The sequence below is a fragment of the Petaurus breviceps genome, unplaced genomic scaffold, assembly GCF_028583685.1.
Source record: "Petaurus breviceps papuanus isolate PSGF00001 unplaced genomic scaffold, PetGlider_PUasm1.0 118, whole genome shotgun sequence".
NCBI lineage: Eukaryota > Metazoa > Chordata > Mammalia > Diprotodontia > Petauridae > Petaurus > Petaurus breviceps.
The window spans coordinates 26,851,121-26,877,085 of NW_027185616.1; the positions used below are offsets into that span (position 1 = coordinate 26,851,121).

A 25,965-nucleotide genomic window follows, 5' to 3' on the forward strand; every position below is an offset into this window, starting at 1 on the left:
TTAAATATGTAAAACTTAAAGCCATATTTGATTTCATTATCATCTTTTATATGAGATAAAACATCAAATTCAAATCTTTCTGAAATCTTTTCTGGTGTTGTTCTGGCACATTCCTCACTGTACTTCTGTCTTCAAATTGAGGGAAGCTATTCCTGGTGTGGAACTTCATGAAATGGAAATAACTGTGAACTTGTCCTAAAGAAAATATGAAGCCTTTGCAGAAGTCTGAGACTTGCCAAAATCATTGGTTAAACAGTGTTTCGTGTGCTGGTTATCTTTGGTTTCCTAATTACTAACAGCATCAAAATAAATTGTTAACAGAAGGAAATCATGGAGTCTGACAACTTGGATGTGAAGACGTGGATAAACAGTGTCAACTGTGCTATTTAAAATGTGACCAAAGTCTCCATTTCCTCATGTCTGGTCATTAAAGCTTTTGGAAAATACTTCATTAATTTCTGATTCCAAGATATTTGAGGAAAAGGATGTTCAGCCTTATAGTTTAGTTATAAATAATGACTCCACAACTTTTTAAGTTTTAATTTTTTTCACTGACAATATAAATTGAATATTAGTATTATTGTGCTTTTCTTTTTCCTGCAAAAATTAAAATCCATGAATAAACTAGAGAACTCTCAAATATCATTCTTCAGGGGGTTCGTTTTTGTTTGGGGCTTGTGGTGGAGATTAGAGCTAAGGAAAGGTAGAAACTGAGGTTTTATAATCAAGAGATGGTATCATTGAAATCATAGGTGTTTTTAGGTTTGGTGACAATACATTGAACCTTCATCTGCAATTTTCTAAGATGACTTTATATCTAAGTAATTGAAGAAGTTATACTTGGTACAAAATATAATCACATGCCTGGAGCATTAGACATGTTGCTTTCTCAATATATTAAAATCATGACAAACATCCTTGCATTTTGTAACCCTGGACCAAAAGGTCATTGGCATGGAACTCTTTCCTTATTGGTGGAGATCAATCTCCTGGGTCTGGTGAGGATTGGGTTGGAGTTGGAAGAGTCAAAGAGAGGAGTCTTCTTGGTGTTTGAGAGTCTCTTCAGGTCTCTCTGGGCTTCAGGAACTTCTAGCTTCCAGCCTCAAGAAAGGTGATAAATGATGGCAACCTCACTTCAGGTTGCTGAAGGAAAACACTATAAGAAAAAGTTGAAATGAGAGAAGCTGGCATTCTCCATCATGTCCCTGTCCCCAGCTTGCTACATGAGAGACTTCAAAGAACTTCCCTCGGATGAGATCTAGCTTGGTTCAGCTGAGTTTCCTCGCTTCCAATCTATATTATGTGGTATATATCCTCCTGTGCATACTTTCTCTCATATCTGTTTGCTACTGATTTGAATTCTTTACTAAGTTCTGTAAGTATTCATTATGGAACTAATGTTTGGTGGGGAAAGGGTCAAGCCTTAATTATGAAGCTTGGTGTCCTCTTCCTTTCTGCATTAAAGAAACAGAGATCAGAAGCTATCTTGAACCTGAAAAATCACAACCTCCAGACTAATAATATTTGAGGTAAGCAGAGTGGCCAAGCTTCTGACCCCAACATCTCCCCTCCCTTCCTAGCAGGAATTAAAGTCTCCTTTGGTAGGGGCGGCCAGGTGGCTCAGCGAGTAAGAGCACCGGCTCCAGTGCTGGGATGACCTGGGGATCGAATCTGGGCTCAGATACTCAGCACCACACCAGAAATAACTGGCCATGTAACCTTGAGCAAGTTACTTAACCCTGATTGCTTTAAAAAAAAGTCTCCTTTGGAGAAAGGTGGAACAAAGAAAAGAGATTAGAGATATCTAGTCAGCCTCCTCTCAAGCCACACAATGACATCCCATACTACATGTTGGGGATAGACCTTGCAATGATCCTTTCACTCTAGACTATAAATAATGGAGTATTCAACCTAGTATATCCTATTCCATCCAACACTATTTATCATGCCACTTTGATGAGTTTTAATTTTGGCTTCTAGACAACAATGTTAGATTTAACATTTTCTTTGATCATTTCTCAGGGCATTTCTGCTAACTTTTAACTTTGCCAAAGATAGGAGCACTGCTATATAGGTATTCTTGGCAAAAGCTCACAAAGATTAGAATTTATTTTCTGGCTCTCTTAAGGGAGATGCTGCCAGATCCCTCAATGTTAATTTGTTGGACCTGAAAATAGGAAGGTATTAAATGAAGTCAAAATGATTTTGTGAAAGAAATTTTATTTTGTTCAGGACCTGTGGTTTTCTTTTTTTCTTTTTTTAACAAAATTTCTTTATAGTATTTTATTTTTCTTTCCAGTTACATGTAAAGATAGTTTCCAACATTCATTTTTGTAAAATTTTGAGTTCTGAATTTCTTTCCTCCTTCCCTTTCTCCCCTCCCCCTTCTCTAAGACAGTACGTGATCTGATACAGATTATACATGTGCAATCATGTTAAACATACTTCCACATTAGTCATGTTCTGAAAGAAGAATCAGAACACAAGGGAACCATGAGAAAAAAGAAACAAAAAAAGTGAAAATAGTATGCTTTGATCTGCATTCAGACTCTGGATGTGATTAGCATTTTCCATCATGAGCCTTTTGGGATTGTTGTGGATCACTGTATTGCTGAGAAGAGCTAATCATCATACAATGTTGCTGTTGTGCACAATGTTCTTCCGGTTTTGCTCACTTCACTCAGTATCAGTTCAGGTAAGTCTTTCCAGAAACCTGTGCTTTTCATATAGGGAATTTTCAATATGGAAACTTCCTCTCCTGATACAGATAAAACAACTCATCATGTAACAGAGTTGTTTGGGTGCTAAAGGGTTAAGTTATCTGATTATCCTCACTAAGTAGTGTCTGAGGCAGCTAAATTCTTTCTGATTCTCAGATTGGCCTATATCCCCAAGGCTACCTCTAATCTGCCTGGAAGGTAATTAGAGATAAGATCTGTGATTTTTGATATACAGAGCTTCTGCTTGAGGAAACTGTATCTGTGCAGGGAACTTTCTCTTCAATTTGTACTCTTGAGTTGTCTAGAGCCAGGGTATGATCCATAAGTTATATCTAGCCAAGGGGTCAAACCAAGAGTCAAATCTACCTCCCATCTATTTTTCTATGGCCAGTGAACTCAGAATGGTTTTTACATTTTAAAATAGAATAAAACTATTTAAACATATATAAATTATTCTTACCTTGGAGGTACAAAATCAGGTGATGATAGGATTTGGCCCACAGACCTAGCAATAGTTTGTTGATATCCTAGCCCCCTCTAGAGCACTGAGAGGTTAAGTGACTTGCCTAGCATCACACAACCAGTGTGCTTCAGATGTAAAAAGATAATTTTTGTGTTGTTAGTGCTATGATTTTTATCTTTTTAAAATCTTTAAAATAAGTTTTATTGATATTCTATATTTTTCTACCACCTTCAGTTCCTTTTGAAAAGTTTTCTCATTTAAATTTTAAACTTAAACACCAAAATTGAGCATTCCTATGTATAAAGAGAACACGATTACATACACAAATGTAAATCTGGGGGCAGCTAGGGGGCTCAGTGAGTAAAAGCCCCGTCCTGGAGTTGGGAGGACCTGAGTTCAGTTCCGGCCTCAGACACTTAACACCCACACCAAAACACTAGCCATGTAACCTTGGGCAAGTTACTTAACCCCAACTGCCCTCCAAAAGGCAAAAAAATAAAAAAATAAATCTCTGTGTAATATCACCTAATATTTTTAGTTTGTAATAAATCCATATATTACTTTTTTAAGAGTCTTGCTTTTCTGCACTTTTTTCTGAAGTTCCTCCTGCGCATTTTAAAAATCATTTCAGTGACCCTCTTTTGCATCAGTATTGATGACAACTCTCCCCTTCCTACAGCCTCCCCAAAACAAGAATAAATGAGGGGAAAACCCGCATCTTAACAAATAATCATAGTCAAAAAAACCCAAATCCATGCAGTGGCCATGGCCAGAAATTGATGTCTCTTTCTACACTTTACATTCATCACCAATCAGTCAGGACGACGCAACACGCTTCATTACAAGGTCCTCCAGAAACACAGTTGAGGATTGCATTGATCAGTTAAGTCTTTCAAAGTTGTTTTTCTTTATGAAGCTGTTGTCCTCATATAAATTGTTTTCCTGGTTCCCTCTGCTCACTTTAGTCTGCATAATTTCATATTTTACAGTATTCCTTGCAATGATCACTTTTGTAATTTCTTCTTGAACGATAATACCCCATTACATGCCTCCACCACAAAATATTCAGCCATTTCCTCATTGTGGACATAACCACAGATTCTAGTTCCTTTTCCTTCTTTTTAATCTCCCCTTCAAGTTTAGGAAGTCTATTTTGCTTATGACTATGTCTTCCTGGTTATTAGCTTACCTCTTAGTCCATTCCTGTAATGGTAATTTGAAGATCTTCCCTGCTCCCTAATAGGCCTAATGTAATCACACGGTGTCTGTGGTGGGAAGAGTTTGCTGAAGGGTGGAGCAGGGCCCAGTGGAAGCTGGGAGTCAGAGTAGTTAGTACAGTGAGAGAGAGAGAGGAGGCAGGCAAGGAGACAGCCAGCCTTGTGAGTGTTTGTGGGAAGGCTTTGGGATGGTGTGGCTTCCTGCTGTGTCATGTTGTAGTAACTTCTTTGTTGCTATAATGGATTTGGTTTTCTCATGTTGGGATTTGGTTTTCTGGTATCTGAATAAATGTTTTGTTTCTGTCTTCTATGTGGAGTCTGCTATATTTTGCAATTCAGAACTATGTTGGCATATTCATAATTGTCGTCAGTGCTGTGAATATTGCATTGGTGCTACAACTACCCATCTATTTTGCTGTTGAGTTTCACATATTCTGTACCAACCTCTCTCGGTGCATGTATGCACATGTGTATGCATGTGTGCATATTAATGTATGTATGTTTTTACCCTACTTTCTTTCAGATAAAAAGGAAGGGTAATTAGATGCCTAATTCCTACCACCCTTTCCTCCCTGTGTGTAAACTCCTTTTTCTCACATATACTACTTATGAGAACTAACAAGCTCCATTCTTTTTTCCTACACTAGTGTATTATACTTTCCCTCCTATTTCCCCTTTTAAAATTCTCAGAACAGAAACAATACACTATGATATATTTTTGTTATTTAGCTCTTACTTTTTAAACTTTTAGTTAACCTTTTCAACATTTTAAGCTTCTAAAAGGACACTTGTTCCTTCTAACTTTATTTTATTTATTTAGCATTATGATATCATTTAGATCCTTCTAATTGGTCAACCAAATTTACCTTTCTAGGTTTCTCTTAAGTCTCATTTTTATTTCAGAGTTCCTATTCAATTCTGTTTTTCCCCCATTGGAAATGCTTCAAAGTCCTCCATTGTAGTAAAAATCCATTCTCCCTCCCCCCTGCCCCCCAGTAAGATTATACTTTGCAGGATAAGTTATTCTTGGTGGTAAGCCTATATTTTTGTCTTTTAGAATATTGTATTATTTATTATCTTTAAATTATAGTAGAAACTTTCAGGTCTTGCATGATCCTGAATGTGGTTCCTTGGTACTTGAACTGCTTCATTCTGGATGTTTATAGCATTTTTCTTTGATGTGGAAGCTTTGTATTTTTACTATGACATTTCTGGGGACTTTTTCCTTTGGAGATTATTTGAGGAAGTAATTGATGGGTTCTTTGTATCTTCCTTTTGCCCTCTTATTCTAATTTATCTGGTCAGATTTCTTTAAACATAGTCCCCAGACATTATTTATAATTTTTTAGAAAGTCCAAGGATTCTAAAATTATGTCTTGAACTATTTTAGGTCATTTGTTTTTATACCATATATCTTACATTTTTTTCTCTATTTTTCAGTCCTTTGACTTTATTCTAATATTTCTTGCTGTCTCAAAGAGTCATATATTTCTATTTTTTCTATTTTAGATTTCAGGAAGGCTCTTTCTTAGGCATAGTTTGCTACTACATAGTTTGTTTATTGTTTCGTTTATTCTAATTATTTGTGTAGTCCTTGTGGAAATTTTTTTTTTTTTTACTTTGAGTCTTTGCTTGCAGTTGTTACAGAGTGATAATCATTAAATATCACATTTTGGCCAAAGTTTGAATTAATCAAACAGACTGCTTTGCCTCGTTTTAGAAAGGCTTCTTTTCTGTGTCAGCCACTCCAGAGACTAGATAAGGCTGGGAGTAGGATTTAAAACAGGAACCTGAGATCATAAATTCCAAACAGACCCAGCTTTGTCCTGTTCTTGGAGAATACCTCTTCGTATGTCAACAAAGCCAGAATGGGAGCAAATTGGGATTACTTTATGGCTCTTAAGGAGGAGACCCTCAACTCCCAGCATTAACTTGACTAATGGGACTTTTTCTTATCTTAATATTTTCTGAGTATATGCCATGTTATGGAATGTTAATGGTAAAGAAAACACAGATATTCTGAATCATAATTTCAATCGACACTTTGTCAACTCTCTTGTTTTATTGTATTTACCACTTATTCAATTAAGAAAATTCTTTTCTCAGGGTAGCTAGAAGGTGCAATGAATAGAGCACCAGCCCTGGAGTCAGGAAGACCTGAGTTCAAATCCGGCCTCAGACACTTGACACCCTTGCTAGCCTTGTTACCTTGGGCAAGTCACTTAACCCCAATTGCCCTGCCCTCTCCCCTCCAAAAAAAATTCCTTTCTCATATGATGTTTAAACTATTATGGGGATCACCTGTCACTCATATTGCTTACCTAAGGTAACAGCCATCCAAGTATAAAAGGTTGGGTAAGATATTGAAGTAAAGGAGACACCCTCAGAATTCAGCAGTACAACAATAACTAGTCAGTGTATATAGGGTGGGAGGGGGGGAGGCCAGGGAATCTATTCTGGGAAGTTACTTTTCCTTCACCAAACCCCCCCCCTAAAAAAATCCTTTCTCAAGTAAACTTAAACTATAAAACCAGGCCATTGTAGAAAACAATTCCAATGTCAATTTATTTCAGGTCAGTAGAAGTATTGACAAACCTAAAATAATAGAAATGCTAGCTGGAGCTATTCAAAATAAGTCTAACAGCAGTTTAGATGAAAAAACTCAAGTAGCCCTATTCAGAAAGCAATGGGCTGTTCTTGAGGAAGAACAGTAGGATTTTAGTGGAAAAATTAGTCAAAACCTATTTTTTTTTTTTGCTACTTTTCCGACTAAGCCTACTTGCCTTCTTGTCCTCACGGGTGAGTTTGCAATTCCATTTGGTTTACCATAGCAGTAGCAAGGATCCATAGGGAGAATTTCCAGTGCTCTGTGGAATAAGACAGAAGCAATTTCCTGGACTGCTAAAGATATTGCCTATGTTTCAGGCACCTCTGGAGAATTTGGGTGCTCCCTGTGTAGAAAGTGATATTTTTTGTCCATATGCCCAGTTTAATGGACTCATGCACTGAGGAAATTATTGGAAAAGTTTCCACAAAGGACAGTTTTATCATCTAAGAAAGAGGTGACCCTTAGATGACATTTCAGTAGAGCTCTAGAGTTGGGCCAAATCCCAGTAGGGAGAGCTCCATGTAGTTTGAAAACCTGGTATCTGTCTGAGATGGGAAGCTGCGTTTCTTTGTTCTTTCTTTTGCTTGTGGGTTGAGAAAGGCCTGTAAGGCTTACATAAGTAAGTAGAAATATTTAATAAACTTTGAAATATTCTTTGTTGAATCTACAAAAAATTGTATTTTTGAGAATTGTGATTTTCTTCTTTATATGATCATTCAGCATGGATTGTTTTGAGGCTTTACTATATGACACTGGGGAAACTAGTGAAAGAATATTGTTCATGCCTCTACAGAGATGGCTCTTTTGAATTTGGGACAATGGCTGTGTTTAAAAAAAATGTATTTCTGTCTTTTTGCTGGTGATGGTAAATTTCAAATAAGGGAAGTAATAAGAGGTCTTGCCCTGCACAGGCTCAGATAAACTAACATGGAGGCAAACTGTATTCTTTACCCTGACTACGCGTAGGTATGAGGCTCCTCCTTTAATTGGCTACATAGTTGGATAAACTAGGATGGTCTCTCTTTTTTTCTGTAAGCCTGAAGCTGAAGATCACAATTCACCTACAGTGAGGGTGCCATGACCTGAAATGGTAAAAGGGAAAGGAATGTCTTCCCTTGTTTTCATTTTTATTCCATGATTTTGAGGTTTCTCTTAGCTTAGACTTTTCTGTTTCTATTCTGTTTCATTTGTCCTTCAGATTGGGAGTCTGAGCAATGGTGACCTTGGGATCAGGGTTACAGGCAGGATAGGAGTCATCCAGCCCAGGGAAGCCCTGAGAATCCAGGGTGCCTAGAACTTGAGACCAAGGGTTGTTCTAGGTCTGGAAATGGGGATAAGCTAAACTGTTTGTATATTTGTTATTACATTTTATGAAAATTATTCCTCTGTAAAAGCTAATCTCTTTGTTAACAGTTAAATGGAATAGGAATACAAAAGATTTGGGGGAACAAGGGAGAAAAACCATTGGATGGGCCCTGAAGCCATTTGAAGAAAGCTTAAAAACTCTTATCCCCTTGAAAGGTACTGGAGTGGTACAATGGAAAAGTGACTGTCTCCATAGAGGGCGAAAGCACCAGCAACTCTAAGAATTTTCATTTGCTAGTAATTGTATCTACTATATTGTGTTTGACATAGCTAGGAGGCACAGCTAAGAGTGCCAGGCAGGTGGCTCAGTGGATAAGGCACTGGGCTTGAACTCAGAAAGACCTGAGTTCAAATGTAGCCTCGGACACTTCCTAGCTATGGGATCCTAGGGAAATCCATTTGGTTCTTTCTTTCTGTTTAAAATGGGGATAATGATAACACTTCCTGGAACATAATAAGCGCTATATAGACATCAGCTATTATGATTGTCTTGATTGAGATGATTCAGGGAATTAACATGAAACAGGATGTTTCAGAAATTCAATTTAACCTCATGCCAAAAATAAGAATTTTACTGTTTCACTGAAAACTTTCTATAACGTCAGTTCCTATGTTTCATCCATACTGATGGTTTTCATCGTCGCACTGTAATAATCTTCATAGCATACTATGAGAATTGGATATATGTTTTGTTGCTGTTCTCATGCCTTATCTAGCCTAAGAGGTGGCTAGAAGTCAGCTGCACAATCTAAGTGCGGCAATCTACCCCAAGTACTGGGGGACCGAGGAAGAGCAGACCACCCAATGCGCATTTGAGAAAGCACTTCTGTCCTTCTTTGGCATATCTCATGCTGAGGCGTCACTGAGGACAGGAGAGGCTCCCTACCACACTGAGTTTTGAGTCCTTGTAAGTCATGTGATTTCCAGTGAAAGGAAACTTGGGGCTGCTTCCCACAAAGAGCCTTACTAGATTTTAGAGTACAGTCTGAGAAGTTTTCACTTCTTTCACTCAATCCCTCCTCTTATTTTCACTCCCTGAAAACTCCTCACACCATTGCTCATAAGCCCCTTCTACAATCTCATCTTCCTTAGTTTCTAGGCCCTCAGGGATAGGCCTGTCCTCTTGGTCAACTGGGGTCCCCCTTGTCCTTTTAACTACATCCATCGTACAGTCCCCTCAGCTGTCCCTTCCAGTATCATCATTTTGGACAAAGTGTTCCAGACTATTCCAGTAATCAATTGTATCATGCAGGGGAGGCATATTGGAAGCAGGATGATGCTACTTATGGCTATCAATAAAAACCAAAGCTTCCCCCAAACCAAGACCACCACGAGGTGTCAAAGGGAAACTTCCAGGTCTGAATGGGCACATGAGCTAATTTCTGAGTAGTACCTTTTACCCACTGCCCGTTATCACCTATCTTCATGCAGCAGTTAGAGAGATTTAGCTTTCCACATACTCCCCCTTCTGCTGCTAACAGATAATCTAGAACTGACCTATGTTGGAGGACCATTTCTCGAGTTTGGGTGGCCTAATCAGCCAGGAGGTCTATAGCCTGTGCTGTTTGATTGGTAATGATTCCCACTACCACCTGTAACTTAATACCATTTTGTGCCCAAGTGGCTGGTCCATATGTCTGAATTATTCTTTCGGGGGGGGCCAAGTGTCACCCAGCCATTGGTATCACCCGTGTCAGTCAGGGCAGTATCAAGACTTGAATCTCTCTTTGTCTTCCTCAAATCATCATATAGTCTTATACCCAACTGACCCCCATCCTGGTCTGGTAGGAAGAAAAACTGGCCTGACCAATCCTGTATAGCAAACGCCAGTCCAGTTGACAGGCAGGTGAGTGTAAGCAATTAGACCACAAATCCAGTAATGACCCCTTAAACTGGGCTGTTCCCCTGAACATATGATCGGGTCATTTCCCCTAAAAGGGAAATAGATAGTTGGTTCTTCATTTCCTAAAGGTCCAGATAAATAGCTAACACAACTATTTTTAAACCAGGAACACTTCCATAATCCAGACCCTGAGGTCCATTCACATTTAGGTATCCTTCTAGACTCAGTGAGATTGCTAGTACTCCAGAACTGGTCAAACCCTTCTACCCAGTGTGTTCCGTTTGACCAGTACTACATAAACCAAGGCCTCGTGACCTTGGGGGCCCCAGGCCTCTCACTGAGGGAGGAATTACACTGTCACTAGACCCTTTTGTCACCCTCCCTTTTTAGGCTTATAAACTGCATCTCAACCACATGCCTCTTGTTCCCTGCTGCTTGAGGCAATATTCCCCTTTTTCCTCACTCACTAATTTCCCCTGGTGCTTCTCTGCTAATCTCCAGAAACTGGTCCCATTATGGATTAAAGAGAGGTTACTTAAAAGCCACGCAGGTCTCAAAGGTACCAGGCCCCAGGGCCATTTCTCAAGCTGTGGTCCCCCACAAATGGAACAATTCATCACGTTAAAGACCTGGGCTACTGCACCTATTAGCTGTTCAAAACTCTTTTCAGCATTCTCTTTGAGTACCCAGGGAATGAGGGCTAGCTGGACAAAAGGTACACTGACCAGGAGCAGAGTGAAGGTAAATCCCATGGTATTACACTCTTGTTATAAGTAAAAGAATTATGCAAAAGGGGCAGACACACAAACAAGGATTCTAACCACTAGTACAGTTATAAGCAGAAAAGGATTCACCATAGATAAGGGTTCAGGGTTCATGTAGGGTGTGGCCTTTGCCGAAGACACAACTTCAGTTCCCCTGAATCTTCTAGATCAATACTTTACCGGAGTATGGTATGTCCACCCACGTTCTTTAGTCTGGACTTCCGTATCTGAAGTCAAGATCTGGAAAAATTCTTCCCAAGATGGGGTAAGCTTTTCCTCTTTCCACACCTGGATCAATACCCAATCTCCAGGCTGGTATTGATGCACCGGGAATCCCAGTGGTGGAGTTTGAGCAATCAAGCCTTTACTCTGTAAAGCAGGGAGATGTTTTACCAAAGCATGTACATAATTTCTAAGAAATTTGTCTTTGCATTCCAATATAGGATCCCAGGTTTTCCCATTCTCCCCAGGGTATGGATGTCCATCCAGAAGTTCATAAGGAGACAGTCCAATGTCTCTCCTAGGCTTAGTTCTAATCCTGACAAGGGCTAGCAGGAGGCACTTAGTCCATGGGAGTTGGGTTTCGATTGTCAGTTTAGGGAGCTATCTCTTTATTTCCTGATTCCTCCTTTCCACCTTGCCAGAAGAGGAAAGGTTTCAAGGAGTGTGGAGCTCCCAGGTAATTTCTAAGGTCTGGGCCAGAGATTTAAGGACCGGGGCAGTGAAATGTGTCCCCTGGTCCGAGTCTATCCTCTCCACCATCCCGTATCTAGGAATGATTTGCTCAAGCAGGATTTGGCTAATTGCCTGTGCAGTTGCCACGGCATGGGAAATGCTTCCACCCAAGAGGTAAGTAGATCTACTATGACCAGCAAGTATTTTAGGCAGCTGTATCTCTGGAGTGACCTAATTCCAGGGGGCCTTCCCCCAGCTGGAGCCTGGCACTGGGTGGACTTATTTGTCCTTGGACAAACAAGGCAGCTGTCCACCAATTGCCGTGCTAAGGCATATAAGCCTGGAGACATGAACCGGGTCAAAACTGTGTCACACATGTTCTGGACTTCCCAGTGACTACCCTGGTGTAAGTGTTGCAGTACCTGCCTCATACTTGCTTTGCTCAAGACCCCTCAGCCATCAGGGAGGAACCAGTGTCCTCGCTTATCCTCTTGTGCCCCAAGAATTTGGACCTTCTGTTTCTCTTCCTGAGAAAAGGAGGGAGAGGGGAGACTGGGAGGAAATGAAGGGATCAAGACCAACATAGGATCCTCCTGTCCTGATCCTTCCTCCCAGGCCCTCTTAGCTTCCTCATCCCCAAGGTTGTTTCCTCTGGCCTCAAAGGATTGTCCCAAGTGATGGCCATTAACATGTATAATAGCAATGGCTTCAGACAATAACAGGTTTTCCAAGACTTTGTTTATTAAGGTAGTATGGGCCAGTTCCTTTCTGCTGCTACTGATCATTCCCCATTTTTCCCATATCTTCCCAAATACATGTGCCACTCCCCAAGCATATTTTGAATCTGTATAAATGTTCCCTTTCCTCCATTCCCATAACTTCTAGGGCCTGATTTAGTGCATGAAGTTCACATGTCTGGGCAGACCAGGGTTTGGGTAGTCCCCCTGCCTCAATTAGAGATCCTCTCTCTCCATCTATTATAGCATACCCATTTTTCCATTTCCCTTCAACCACTCTAGAGCAACCATCTATAAACAGATTTACCCCTCCTGGGACAGGGGATTCTTGAATATCTTCCCATACTTTGGTTTGGAGATCAATTATGTCTAGGCAGTAATGTTCAGACCCTGAACTAGATATTCCATGCTAGCTGTGAGGAAAGAGGCAGGGTTCAAGCTATTATCTTGGGCTAATACAAAATCATCCTTTTCCAGTAAAATCGAGTCAGTGAACCACCTGCCTACTTTCTAATTGAGTATCACCCTCACCTGGTATGGAACACTCACTATAAAGCTCCCTGCAAAGATCAGCTTCTGACTCTCCTCAATTAGGGTGGCCATGGTGGCCACAGCCTGAATACGAGTGGGCCATCCCCAGGCAACAGAGTCCAGAATCTTGGAGAGGAAGGCTGCTGGTCTTTTCTACCCTCCTCTTATTTGTGCCAGAACCCCAAGGGCTACTCCCTTTTCTGCATTTACAAAAAGATGGAGGGTTCTCTAGGGAAGGGAGAGCCAGTACTGGAGGGGAGGTCAGGGCCTCTTTTAACTGAGCAAAGCTCTTCCTACCATTCTCATTCCACACTATATGGTCTGGTTCCTCATCCAATAGGTGTTGATACAGAGGTTTGGTCAGGATGGCGTAGGAGTCAATCCTGTTCCTGATGGGGTACCTGGGGTCTAAATCAATTTGTAAAGCCAATTTGTAAAACCAGTTTGTACAAGCGTAACTGCAATTTGTATTGTACAATTGTAAAATTGTAATCTGTAAAATCCCTTTCCCAGCCTCAAACTCTGCCCCTTCCCCCTATCCGAACTCCGGCCTAGGCAACACCTTGTGACTCCTTTGTTCTTACTTAATGTCTTCATGTCTCCTCTGGTCTGGCCCAAATCTCATCTGAACTATCTATGCACTAAAGTCACAAGTTCCTCTCAGTCATCTCTAACCTTTATCTATTCACTGAGGTCCCTTCCCTCCATCCGGTCAGCCCTAACAATGGCAGCCCTACCCTTTAAAAGTAAAAGCATGTACCCCTCTCACTGGCAGGTCCCCTAAAGGACTCTTGCCCGCTTCTCATAGAAGTGTAACAATAAACTTCTACAACTCTCACTCCAATTAAGCGCGAGACCTTGAATTCTTTCCAGACGCTATTGCAGGTTTTCTGGTCTTGGAGAAGATCAGAGTTCCTGCTGAACCTAGAGGGAGCCATCCCTCATCACCAATTAGCCAGTCTATCTCCAAAAGGATTATCCTTAGGAATGTTAGGAAGGTGTTTTGGCCGGGCTGTTTCAGATTGCTCTTTACCTAGAGTTCTAATTTTATCAGGATCTATTAGGCCTATCTAACTCTTTCCCAGGCAGGAGAAATCTTAGGACTCCAACTGCTCAGGCTGTCTCCCACCCCTGGATCACCCAGGGACTTGCTTACCTGGGTTTGAGTGATCCCTGCTGGTGGTCTTTGCTACAAAACCGGAATTTCTGCTTTGTACCTCTCTTCAGGTCATTGCCTGATCAGAGTCAGATCTCATAGACAAGATCCAAGGGCCCCCAAGAAACCTTGGTTGGCCCCTGGTCCTTGTTAAGGGTCTGTGGGACCCTCTCAGGAAAAGATGAATCCAGGGCAAGCCCCCCAAACTGTATGCACCCCAAAAACTGTGTGTAACAGAGATCCTTACCCAAATAATACTCAGACACTTCTCAAGGTAGGAAGCAGGAAAAAAATGGTTTATTATGATCTCCCTCCCTCTGACAAATGGTCAGGGAGGAGAAGCGATTTACAAAAGGAAATGGCAAAGTTATAAAGCCCTAACATGGAATTAATTCTCCCCCACCCCCCTTCTGACCCTTTTCTTCCATTGGCTAGAAGTCAGGTGCACAATCTAAGTGTGGCAATCTACCCCAAGTACTGGAACAAGGAAATTGTTGGAAATTAGACCACTCAATGTACATTTGAGAAAGCACTTCTGTCCTTGTTTGGCATATTTTGTGCTGAGGTGTCACTGAGGAGAGGAGTGACTCCCTACCACACTGAGTTTTGAGTGCTTGTAAATGATGTGATTTATGATGAAGGGGAACTTGGGCCTGCTTCCCACCAAGAGCCTTACTAGATTTTTGAGTTCAGTCTGAGAAGTTTTCACTTCTTTCACTCATGGACATGTATGTCCATCCACAGATGACATATAAATACATGATACATATGATACAAATATGTCTATAAGTATACACAAATACATATGTGAAGAAATGTGTTGTGCATAATACAAATGTGTGTCTGAGTAAGATCAAGTAGGCTAGAAGAGGTACTTTTTTTAGTAAAAGAAAGAGGATGTTTAAACTGTTATAAAGTCTTTAGCATAGCTATAATTAGCATTTGTTAAACTCCGACAATTGCCTTATTAGAGAAGATAAAGAGAAGAAAGCCTGTTCCTGGAACTATTCAAAGTCCTATGAGTTTTATTTTGTAATCATAAAAGGAAGGAATTGGGGAAGGGAGATAACTGAAGGAGATACTGGAATGGACAGGTAGAGAGAAAAATGACCCCAAGCCATGCCAATTGTTCTGAGCATCAGTTTATTGAGCTGGCCAACGACAATCTCCCAAGGAAACCTTAGGAGAGCTGCCTGGACCATAGGGAAAGGGGGAATATTTAAAGTCAAAAACCGCCAAAAATAGGTGTGGGAAACAAAGTTAGTCTTGTGGGAAGTAAAGTGAGTCTGACAATGGTAGATAAGGACATCCGTTGTAGCCAGGCCTTGGTCTGGACAGTTGTATAGTCCTTGCCCTGATTTATCATGAGATCCAGATGTCCAGGATCATTCTGACATGTTATTGGGAAGTATGGCCAGATCTGTTTCTCACGAGAGGGGCTCCTGGCTAAGCACATATGAGCTCAGGGAGAATTCAGTAATTTCCAAACTTGTTACATACAGGGGCTTAGTATATGAGGCCATGAGCATTTCAATACCAGCACATTCCATGTCACTTAGAAAAAAAATGAAACATAACAACAGCAAATATAGGGCAAGATTGAGTCAGTTGTGTTCTCCCAAAAATCTGCTTTTGGGTGGCAAGGTGGCGGCGTGAATAGAGCACTGGCCCTGGGGTCAGGAGAACCTGAGTTCAAATCTGGCACTTAACACTTACTAGCTGTGTTACCTTGGGCAAGTCACTTAACCCTAATTGCTCTGCCTTTCCCCCCTCCAAAAAGAAATCTACTTTTCACAACACTTAAGAGATTTTTAAAATAATTTGACTCAGTTTACACTGGTTGTAGCAGCTTTGCAAAAGATCATAGTTGAAAATTTTTTATAATAATTTTTCATTTCATTCCAAGGTGAATCTCAATATGACAATGTAACAGTTCCTAAAAACTTTTTTTTCTTTCACAAAGATATGTGCTTTTTATCCCTCTAGAAGCAGTATGGGTAAAGAAGTATCTTGACACATAAAGAAGGGAATAGTTACTCCTTCTTTGTTGGACTCCATCCTTTTATAGGTGCCATTCTTTCCCTGTCTCTTTCTTCAGGTATGATTTTCTTTATAATCAGCATACCAGAACTGCCTTTAGACAGTGCCCTTCAGATTTTCTTTTCAAATCTGCCTTGAAAAAAAAAAACCATAAGCAAAATTTTTATGGAAGTTATTTCATAAAAAACTAACTTCAGCTCTGAGGAGGAAGTTGATTCATTGAAGACCTCCCTATTCTAAGAAACTCAGAGTTCTGCCTGAGTTTCTCTTATTGGAGGTTGGATAATTGTTATTCCCGTACTTACAAATCCCTCTTCCTCCTCACCCCATGCCCTATATTCCCAATTGCTTACTTATTTTATGTCTAAGGTAGTTCATATTCACTTCTCCTTCTACTTTGGGGATACTACAAAATATAAATTAAAAATTAAAATTTCATCTTACCATGTATTGCCTCTCCCTCAGTTGTCTTTGAATAAAGGAAACCCAAACAGAACTGTGATGTCATGGTTAACCCTAACTTTATCTCAATACTGACATTAAAAAAAAAAGATTCACCAAAATCTGAAGTTCTATAGGCACTCAAAAATAGAAATTGAAAGGTAATGGGGAAAGCCATTAGAAGCAAAATATACTCACCCAGGGAGCTTTCTTTTTTCATATTTGTATCACAAGAGTTTAATATGGTGCCTGGCACATAGCAGGTACTTCAGAAACACTTATTGATTATTATTGACTACTGACTCTAGAAATAGTAGAAATACTTTAATTTAAAAATAAGAGGTTAGCAAGACAATGAATGTGCCTCAAGAGGATAGACACTTATACCTTCCTCCCTATCTACGCATTTACCTAAGATTCCAAAAGGAGTATGGAAAGTGAAAATGACTAAATTGAAACTAATAACCAGAAAGAAACATAGAAGTTTTTAAAGGAAGAGGTTTTGGATCCTGGAAGAATTTGTAAGAAGAAGAATGACAGTCAAGTAGCCACAGAGCCTCTGGAGCAAAAGCCTACTGGAGGCCACAACCCTGTAGCACCAGCCATGCAAAGCTCTGAACTACCAGGGCTGAGGCAGACAACTCTGAAGTACCAGCAGGGCCAAACTAGGTGAATAACCCTATAACATCAGCAGTTCTGGTGTCAGGGCAGAGAACCAGCACTGCAAAACTCCAAATTGCGGGTGCCTTCAAATGGCATGACTATTTTGCAACCACCATAAGGGAATGGGAGTGATGTGTTCTCCTTAAAACCCACAGATCCTCCACCCCATAGGGTACTGAACTGTTTTCCTTTGTTTTGGATATTTATTCATAAATGCCTGAGCAGGTCACCTAGATCTGGAGGCCAGATTTCCTTTGCTTTTTTAATGCCTGCCCTGTGGGTTTATCTGCTTAAGCTCAAAGTTTTCTTACCTCCTTTGGTAATTTGAGTCTCTTCCCCATTTTGTTATCCTCTATTGCTTATTTTCTGTCTTCCTCCTCTCTTGCGGTATTTTCCATGGAGGCTGGATCTCAGAGCAGCTCATCCTTCTTCCACACTGGTTAATCCATGTTTCACCAGCACAAGTCTCTGCCCCCAAATAACTTTTTGAGGAATAGAACTGGCCCAAGTTGGACGCTGGGTTGTTTACCTCAGGTTTAGTGGAGTACCACACAGTTTCCCACCTTTCCCTGCCCACTCCTCCCCCCTCTCCCCTCTGTAGTCCTATTTCCCAGTTTTCTGGTAAGAGTGGTGTCACACAGGTGCTATTGCAACCTGGGCTGAGAGGTGTCATTTGGAGTTTGGATATCCAAATCTAAATACCTAACTACATCTCCTGACATTTTCCCTCTATTTCTGTTCACTTGCAGAGACTTTTCCTAGTACAGAACTCTGCTGTGGCTCTGGCTATCATGAACAGAACAAATTTCTGCAGTTTGAAGCTTTGATTTTTATGGCATTGGAAAGAAAGAAAGGTCTGGTTAGGGTATAGAATTACATTTTGTTGCAAGTTTCTGGGTCTGGTGGCTACTGCCAATATTAGCTAGCCTTCCTGCTGGGAGTGTGGTGGGTGGTTAGGGAGGGGTTGCTGAATGAGCAGGAGTTAGGCACATTCATGGGGTTTTTAATCTTTTAAAAATATATATTTTATTTTTCCCCAATCACACATTAAAACAATTGCAAATTCTATACCTACCTTAACCCTCCCCCCCACCAGATAATTAGCAATCCAATATAAGTCATACATAAGTAATCACGCAAAAGTTTTCATATTAGTCATTTTGTATAAGAAAACATGGATAAAAAAGGAATAGGAGAAAGAAAATGAAAACTAGCATGCGCCAGTCAGTATTCAGACAGGAACCGTTCTTTGTCTGCAGGCAGATAGCAAGCTTCATCATGAGTCCTTTGAAATTGTCTTGGATAACTGTACTGAAGAGAATAGCTAAGTCATCCACAATTCTTTATTGTACAATGTTGCTGTTAAGTGGATACAATGTGCTCCTAGTTCTAATCACTTCACTTGCATCAGTTCACATAAGTCTTTCCAGGTTTTTCTGAGATCATTCTGCTTGTGATTTTTTTATAGAACAATAATATTCCATCACAATCATATACCACAGCTTGCTTAGACATTCCCACTTAATGCACATCGCTTTAATTTCCAATTGTTAGCCACCACATAGTTTCTATAAATTTAGAGCATTTTTTTCATATTTTATAGATATCTTTAATTTCTTCCTCTGAAAACTGCCTGTTCATATCCTTTGACCACTTATCAATTAGGGAAATTACTTGTATTTCTACAAATTTGACTGGGTTCTCTATATATTTGAGAAATGAGACCCTTGTTAGAGATACCTGTAAAGAAAATTTCCCAGTTTTCTGCTTTCCTTTTAATTTTGGTTGCACCAATTTTGTTTGTAGAAAACTTTTTTTAAATGTTCTAAGAGTGAAATCATCTATTTTACATTTTGTAATGCTCTCTATATTTTCTTTGGTTCTAAATTCTTCCCTTATCCACACATCTGACAAATAAATTATTCCATGCTCTCCTAATTTGATTATGGCATCATGGTGTAAATCTGGTACCCATTTTAATGGGGTTTTATCTTTTTTCGGATTCCTGGTCCTAGACCATGGAGACAGCTAATGTTTCTTTATGTTTGGAGAATAATTTTTTGTTTTGGAGAGGTTTGAGAGGTAGTGAGGATCAAGAAAAATATTTGTCACATGGCCTGAAAGAAAATAATGTTTAAAAAAATGTTATTAATTATAGTGAGTGAGCTAATGTTTAACAATAAGGGCAATTAACATTTGAGAAATTTTCTCTGAGAAAGTGTCTCATTCCTTGTTTCTTTGGATTCCATATATTAAATCCAGATGCTAGCTCAAGTGTAGCAGTACGGGGCTTCTGGGGAAAGTTTTTGCAGGAAGAGAATCCTCTTTAAGTTCCTCATGTGACCCTTCTTAGTAGTCAGATAGATCCTTTGCATATTTTCTGGGTAATACTTGAAAAAGCCAGATAAGGAAAACAAAAATTGGATTCTTTTCTGAATGACCAAAATTTATAACTTCATTAAGTTTTATACTAAATGCCTGATGTGAGGTTATATATGCAGCAGAATAAAGACCTGAGCTTCCTTGTCCACTTTGCATAATTTCATTTTCCCTAAATAGTTCAATGATAGGAACTAGGCTAGGGAATCAAAGATCAAAGAATAGCCACTTATGTCTTAACTTACTTCAATGCCTTAAGAATCTGTGGTTTTATTCATGTGATTGTTTCAACTTGTTTAGATTGAAGCTTTTCTTAGCTTAGTAATTTTTTTTTCATGAACTTGTGTACTCAAAATCAATATTCATCACATGATGATTAACTTGGTGGTCAAAAGATTTTGTGAATTTAGTTTTCTTGTTGTATGACAGACATAAAGCCCATCACTGTGCCCATATTACTTTATGTTCATTAATATTTTTTCAACTATAATTTTAACTGTCCAAATCAGAAAATTCAGTCTATTTTCTTTGTCCAAATTCACAAATTATTTACATAACAGCTTTCAAAATAAATTATATAACAAAGTATTTTATTTGGGTAAAGAACATTTAAGTCAAAATGTTAAGAATTATCAATGGGAAGCCACAGATTGAGTAACAAACCAAGTAGTGACATTGTAACAAGCACTGAATGAATACTTAAGTTGCAAAAGCTTTGAATCCACCTATTTCTGATCACTTTCTAGAGTACTAGGGCTACATGTTATTTATGATGACATAGAATCTGGGATTACAGTGTTGAGCTGACATTTTTAGGAGTAAATTCTTTTGTGCTTGACTTCTGCTTGACTCCTTGAGGGGGTTTCCATTTTAAGTTTCAAACAGGAAATTTTCTTTTATATCTGCAGCCTGCAAAATTCTCTGGCTCAAATGATTAACGTAGTTTTGGGAATTCTCATTTCTGAGACCAAATGATTCATGTTGGGAATGTAGGAACATTACGACATTCCTTGTGTGCTAGTCTCCTTACCTGGCCTCTTCCTGCCAGCAGTTGGTTAAAGAATATTCCATCAAATGCTGGTTCCCTGGGCTAGTCTCTCTGCACTTGCAGGGACCCTTCTTGTTTACAGGGGATAGAGACCATTCCTTTTAATTCCCTCTGCCTGTCTTCTGGCCTGCCTACAAAGAGAGAAATGACCTTCCATTAGATCCCCAAACTGGTGTCTACTCTCCTGAGCTACTTAACGTCCTGAGAGGACTCTACTCTGAGGGTGGATAGCTAATGGTTAGTAACTCACCTGAATTTGATGGTCAGTGATTAACGAACAAACTTCCACATGGTCATTCTCTCCCCATTCCAATGATGTCAAACCCCTCATGGTCATTATTCAAATTCTTTTTTCCATATTCCATTAACTGCTCCATTATTCTCATCCTCCTTAATTTACACTACTCAATTTAAAACACTAAAGCTACCCACTCATTATGATTTCTGAAACACCTGATCCATGTCAGTCCATCCTCCATTTAGCTGTAAAATTGATCTACCAAAAGCTATTTTCAATAAATTTCAGTGGCTTCCTAGTACTTTCAAGGTCATATATAAATCTTCTATTTTCTATTCAAAGCCCTTCAGAACATGACTCCTCCATTATGCCTTTCCCTGACCCCCCCCCCAAAAAAAATTCATACCTTTTATTCTCCCAGCAATAAATTACAGTGGCTCCCGATTATCTACAAATGCTTTGTTTGGCTTCCAAAGTCCTTCATAATCTGGCCCGTTCCTACCTCTCCTGTCATATTATAACTTATTCCCCTTCATGTAATCTGCAATCTTTCTTAAATAAGACATTCCATATCTCCTGATGTCAGGCATTTTTACTGGCTGTCCCTCATTCTTAGAGCTCTTTCCTTTTTGTTGCCTCCCGGCTTTCTTCAAGTTCCTGCAAGATCCCCCTTTCTAATGTAAAGGAAGCTTTTTTGGATCTTCCTAATTCTAATTACTTTCATCTGTTATCTCCACTTTCACCTGTTCATACATAATTGCTTGCATATTTCTTCCCCATTAAAATATGAGTTCCTGGTGAGCAGGTACTGTCTTTTACCTTTCTTTGAAACCCCTGCATTTAACACAGTGCCTGACACATAGTAGGTGCTTAATTATTATTTATTGAATGGTAAGGGGATGGAGGAAAAACAGGAGTCGTAAATTGGTCTCTTACTTTCAACAACTTGGGGCAGGTAAAATTGTCTTTGCATGGCTATGGTGAATAAACACAGTCAGTGACGTGATTCCTAAAAATCATGCTGTTCAAAACCATGCAATAAAAACTACTGGGCTTCTGGGAAAAATTTAGTTAGGTGCACAACAATCACTCAATAAATATTTATTAGTTCCTACTCTGTGCCAGACATTGTGTTAAGTACTGGAGATACAAATAAAAAAACCAACCAGCCTCTGCCTTCAAGGAGTTTATAATCTAATGGAGGAAAATGACACACAAAGGGAAGCTTAAAAGAGTTGGGCGGAGGTAACCAACAAGTGGGCATGAGGAGAACTCAAAGAAGTCTCAGAGCGGTGCAGTTAGATGAGAAATGAGGAGATACAAAACTAAAAACCTCAGGGATGAATAAAAACAAGATAGGAACCTAAAAAAAACTGTAGCAGTTTTATTTTATTTATTTTTATCAAATGCTTTATTAAATTCTAGTTTACATCATTCACTTCCACAAGACTTTGGGTTACAAATTTTCTCCCCTTTTTTCCCCCTACCCACCACCCCAAAATAGCGACCCCACTGGATAGTCCCTCCTCCAATCTGCTCTCTCCCATATCTTCTCCCATACACCGGCTGATGTTCCAGTAGGGCACAGTGGATCTCAATGCCCCAGTGCCTGTATATCTTATTTCCCAGTTGCATGTAAAACAATATTAATAACAGTACACATATATACATATATGTATGTATGTATGCATGTATATATATATATATAAACATTTGATCTTAAAGCTTTGAATTCCAGATTCATTCCCTTCCTCCCTTGTCACCCACCCTGTAGGGTGAGATACCCTATTTAGTGTGTATGTCATTCCCTAGCTAAGCCAAATTCAATGAGAATAAGGTTGACCCATTCCCTTTTGCCTTCCTGTTCTTCCCCTCCATTGTAACCATTTTCCCTCGCTACTTCTATATGAGATAGTTTGCCCCATTCTGTCTCTCCCCATCTCCTCTCATTAAATCTTCTCTCACCACTTACTTTCACCTTTTAAGTATCATCCCTTCCTATTAAATTGGTCCTGTGCCCTCTGTCTAGGTATACCTGTGCATATATATATACACATTCACATATATATTCATATACTCATATACCCTCCTTTATAGACATATATATTTGTGTCTATATATGCATATATAGACACACATACATTTCTATTACCTTCAAATATTCTCATACTGAGAAAAGTCCTCCAGGAGAGTAGGGGGGAAAGGGATGAGACGGGGGATGATGGAGGGGAGGGCAGGTTGGGGGGATGGAAGTTGGAAGCACACACTTATGAAAAGGGACAGGGTCAAAGGAGAGAAAAGAACAAGTAGGGGACAGGATAGGAGGGAGGGAAATATAGTCAGTCTTTCACGATATATCCACTATGGAAATGTTTTGCTTTAGCTACACATGTACAACCTATATTGAATTGCTCATCTTCCCAGTAAGGGTGGGTGATGAGAGAGGAAGGGAAAGGATCTGGAATCTAAAGTTTTAAAATCAAATGTTTAAAAATATATTTTACTATTATTTTCCTGTAACTAGGAAATAAAATATACAGGCAATGTATACAGGGTTATAGAGGTCCATCTTGCCATACTGGAAAATTGGAGAGGGGATGGGGGAGGATATAAGAGACAGCAGATTGGGGAAGTGGGATCACTGTTTTGGGGTGCTGGGTAGGGGAAAGATGGGCAGAAAAGTTAACTCAAAACCTTGTGGCAATGAATGATGCAAACTAAAAACAAACAAAATTTAATTTAAAAAAATAAATGTTTATTTAAATAAAAATGTTTTTAAAAAATTGGAAAAAGAAAAAAAAAGAGATGTCTATATTCAGAGAAAGAACTAGAGTTTGAATGCAGATTGAAGCAAACTACCTGCTCTCTTTTTATTTGGTTTTGTTTCCTCTTTCCCATTGTTCATTCCATTGGTTATAATCCTTCTTTACAACCTGACTAATGTCTAATGTGAAAGTATTTGCAGATCCTATACATGATTACATGCCGTCATGGGGGGGGAAGTGGGAGAAAACTTGAAACTCAAGGGATTGTGGAACTGAATCTTGTAAAATAAAAGTAAACAAACAAATATATATATATATATATATATATATAAAAGCAAAGAAATTATCCCCAAGGTTTGACTGGATCAGAGAACTAAGGCTCAAGTCACATTGCCATTGATGTTGTTTCTTAGGGGCTTCTTGGCCACATAAGGGCAAAAAAAAAAGTCTGTCTAAATGGTGTTGGGGCCTTTTAGTTATCCCAAAACTGCTTGTCACAACATCCTGCCTTGCTGACCAGTTTCTATTTGGAAGCTTAAGAGGGCTTCATCTATTAAATAGTATCCTTACTGAATAGACATTTTATGCTATAGGTAAGTAAAGCTCCCTTTGTTAACTATTGGATAATCAGTGTTTAATTTCATTCCATTATCAGACATAAGTCACTGGGAGATTGGCCTGAGTCCAGAACCACCTACAATATATGTTCTGCCTACCCCCTTCCAGTCACAATAGAAGAATGTTCCAGGTTCAGAGGCCTGTGTGCATAGAGACTGAAAGTAATGTTAAGTAGGCTACTTTCATTGAAATATAGCGTGTAAAGAATACTATGCAGTAAATCTGGAAAGGCTGATGACAGATACTAAAGGGCTTTAAAAGTCAAAATGGTAGAGCTTGCATTTTATCTTAAATGTAATAGGGATCCACTGAAGCTTTTATAGGATGGGAGTGCCAGTGTCAAACATGGAGGGAGGTTTTGGGAGGAGACCTTCACCTCCTAATCAGAGGGAAGATTCCCAGGGATGGGGAATACTTTTAAGGTGTAAGTTTGTGAGTTCCAGGGCTGCTGTGATTTTGGGGAATGAAGAGGTTTCTGGGTCATGCCAGAGAAGGTAAGGGCTCTGAGTGCAAGGTCAGCATTCACCTTTGTGTTTTCTCTAACACTTAGCAAAGTAGCTTGTATATATTTAACATTTCTGGAAAGGATAATTATCAATTAAGCTCTAGAGTACCAGAAAGTCAATTAAACTTAATAAGGGAGACTCTTTTTTTTTTTTTGCTTTTTTGGAGGGGGGAAGGCAGGGCAATTGGGGTGAAGTGACTTGCCCAAGGTCACATGGCTAGTAAGTGTTAAGTGTCTGGGGCTGGATTTGAACTCAGGTCCCTGTGACTTCAGGGCCGGTGCTCTATTCACTGTGCCACCTATTTGCCAAGGGAGACTCTTCTAAAGAGTTCTAAACAGCTTTTCAAAAGAGATGATGAAAGAGAAAATTCATAAGCAGGGGTTGTAAGAGAAAATCAGCAAAAAAAGGTGATTACAAAAAATAATGTGGTCTAAGCAACAGGTTGAAACCATATCTAAGACTTCATTTAGGTTGGGGACAAATTAATAGGCTATAATGAGTTTGATGGTAAGATCTTCTGCATGACTGGGATTATCATCAGTGTTTCCTAAAGCTTCTAAAATATTTTGGTACATCTGTAATAATCCAATACATCTGGAAATGATTCAAAGTTTGGTGAATTATTTAAAATCTATCCTATTGACTTCTTGAGTTATGATTTTCAGAAAACATATAATTTACAATATTAATTGCTTGAATGGGCTAAGAGAATCTACAAATTCTAACATTCAGCCTTCTGTCTTGTCCCAACATCCAAAAAAGAATGAATTACTTCTGCCTTTAAACGAGGTTGGATTTTAGATACATCCCTGGATCTCAAAGGGCTGTACAAACCATTAAAAAGTTACAGTAGAATTTATTATCCTGATTTTATAATTACACAATGTGTAACCAGTGTAACAGCTACCAAGTTAGTTTACTTAAATTAAAGCAGTCGTTAGACAGTTTTGAAGCAGATAGGATCTCAGAACAATCTTAGACCAAACCTTTTTGTGGGGGCTGAGGGGAGGTTGAGGGGGTGTGTGAATGTGATGAAAAGGGGCTAAAAAAGGAAAGTGGAAAAGCCGACACAACCAGCAGCAAGAACAACGCAGTATGCTTATAAATAACTGGAACCAAAAAGCATTCTCCTAAAATTGAGGAGAAATATATTAGGAAAATGTTTAATTTAATCTTTAACAAAGGCCC

The 25,965-nt window shown here is 39.3% G+C and overlaps 1 long non-coding RNA gene across 1 annotated transcript in view; it reads left to right on the forward strand.

Annotated features, from left to right (window-relative positions):
• The first annotated feature begins 2,552 nt into the window (after positions 1 to 2,552).
• The window catches only part of LOC138160753 (uncharacterized), a 38,307-nt gene continuing 14,894 nt past the window's right edge, over positions 2,553 to 25,965 (forward strand). Inside the window, exon 1 of the long non-coding RNA XR_011168206.1 lies at positions 2,553 to 2,695. This is a non-coding gene — a long non-coding RNA (uncharacterized lncRNA). The remainder of the gene's footprint in view (positions 2,696 to 25,965) is intronic.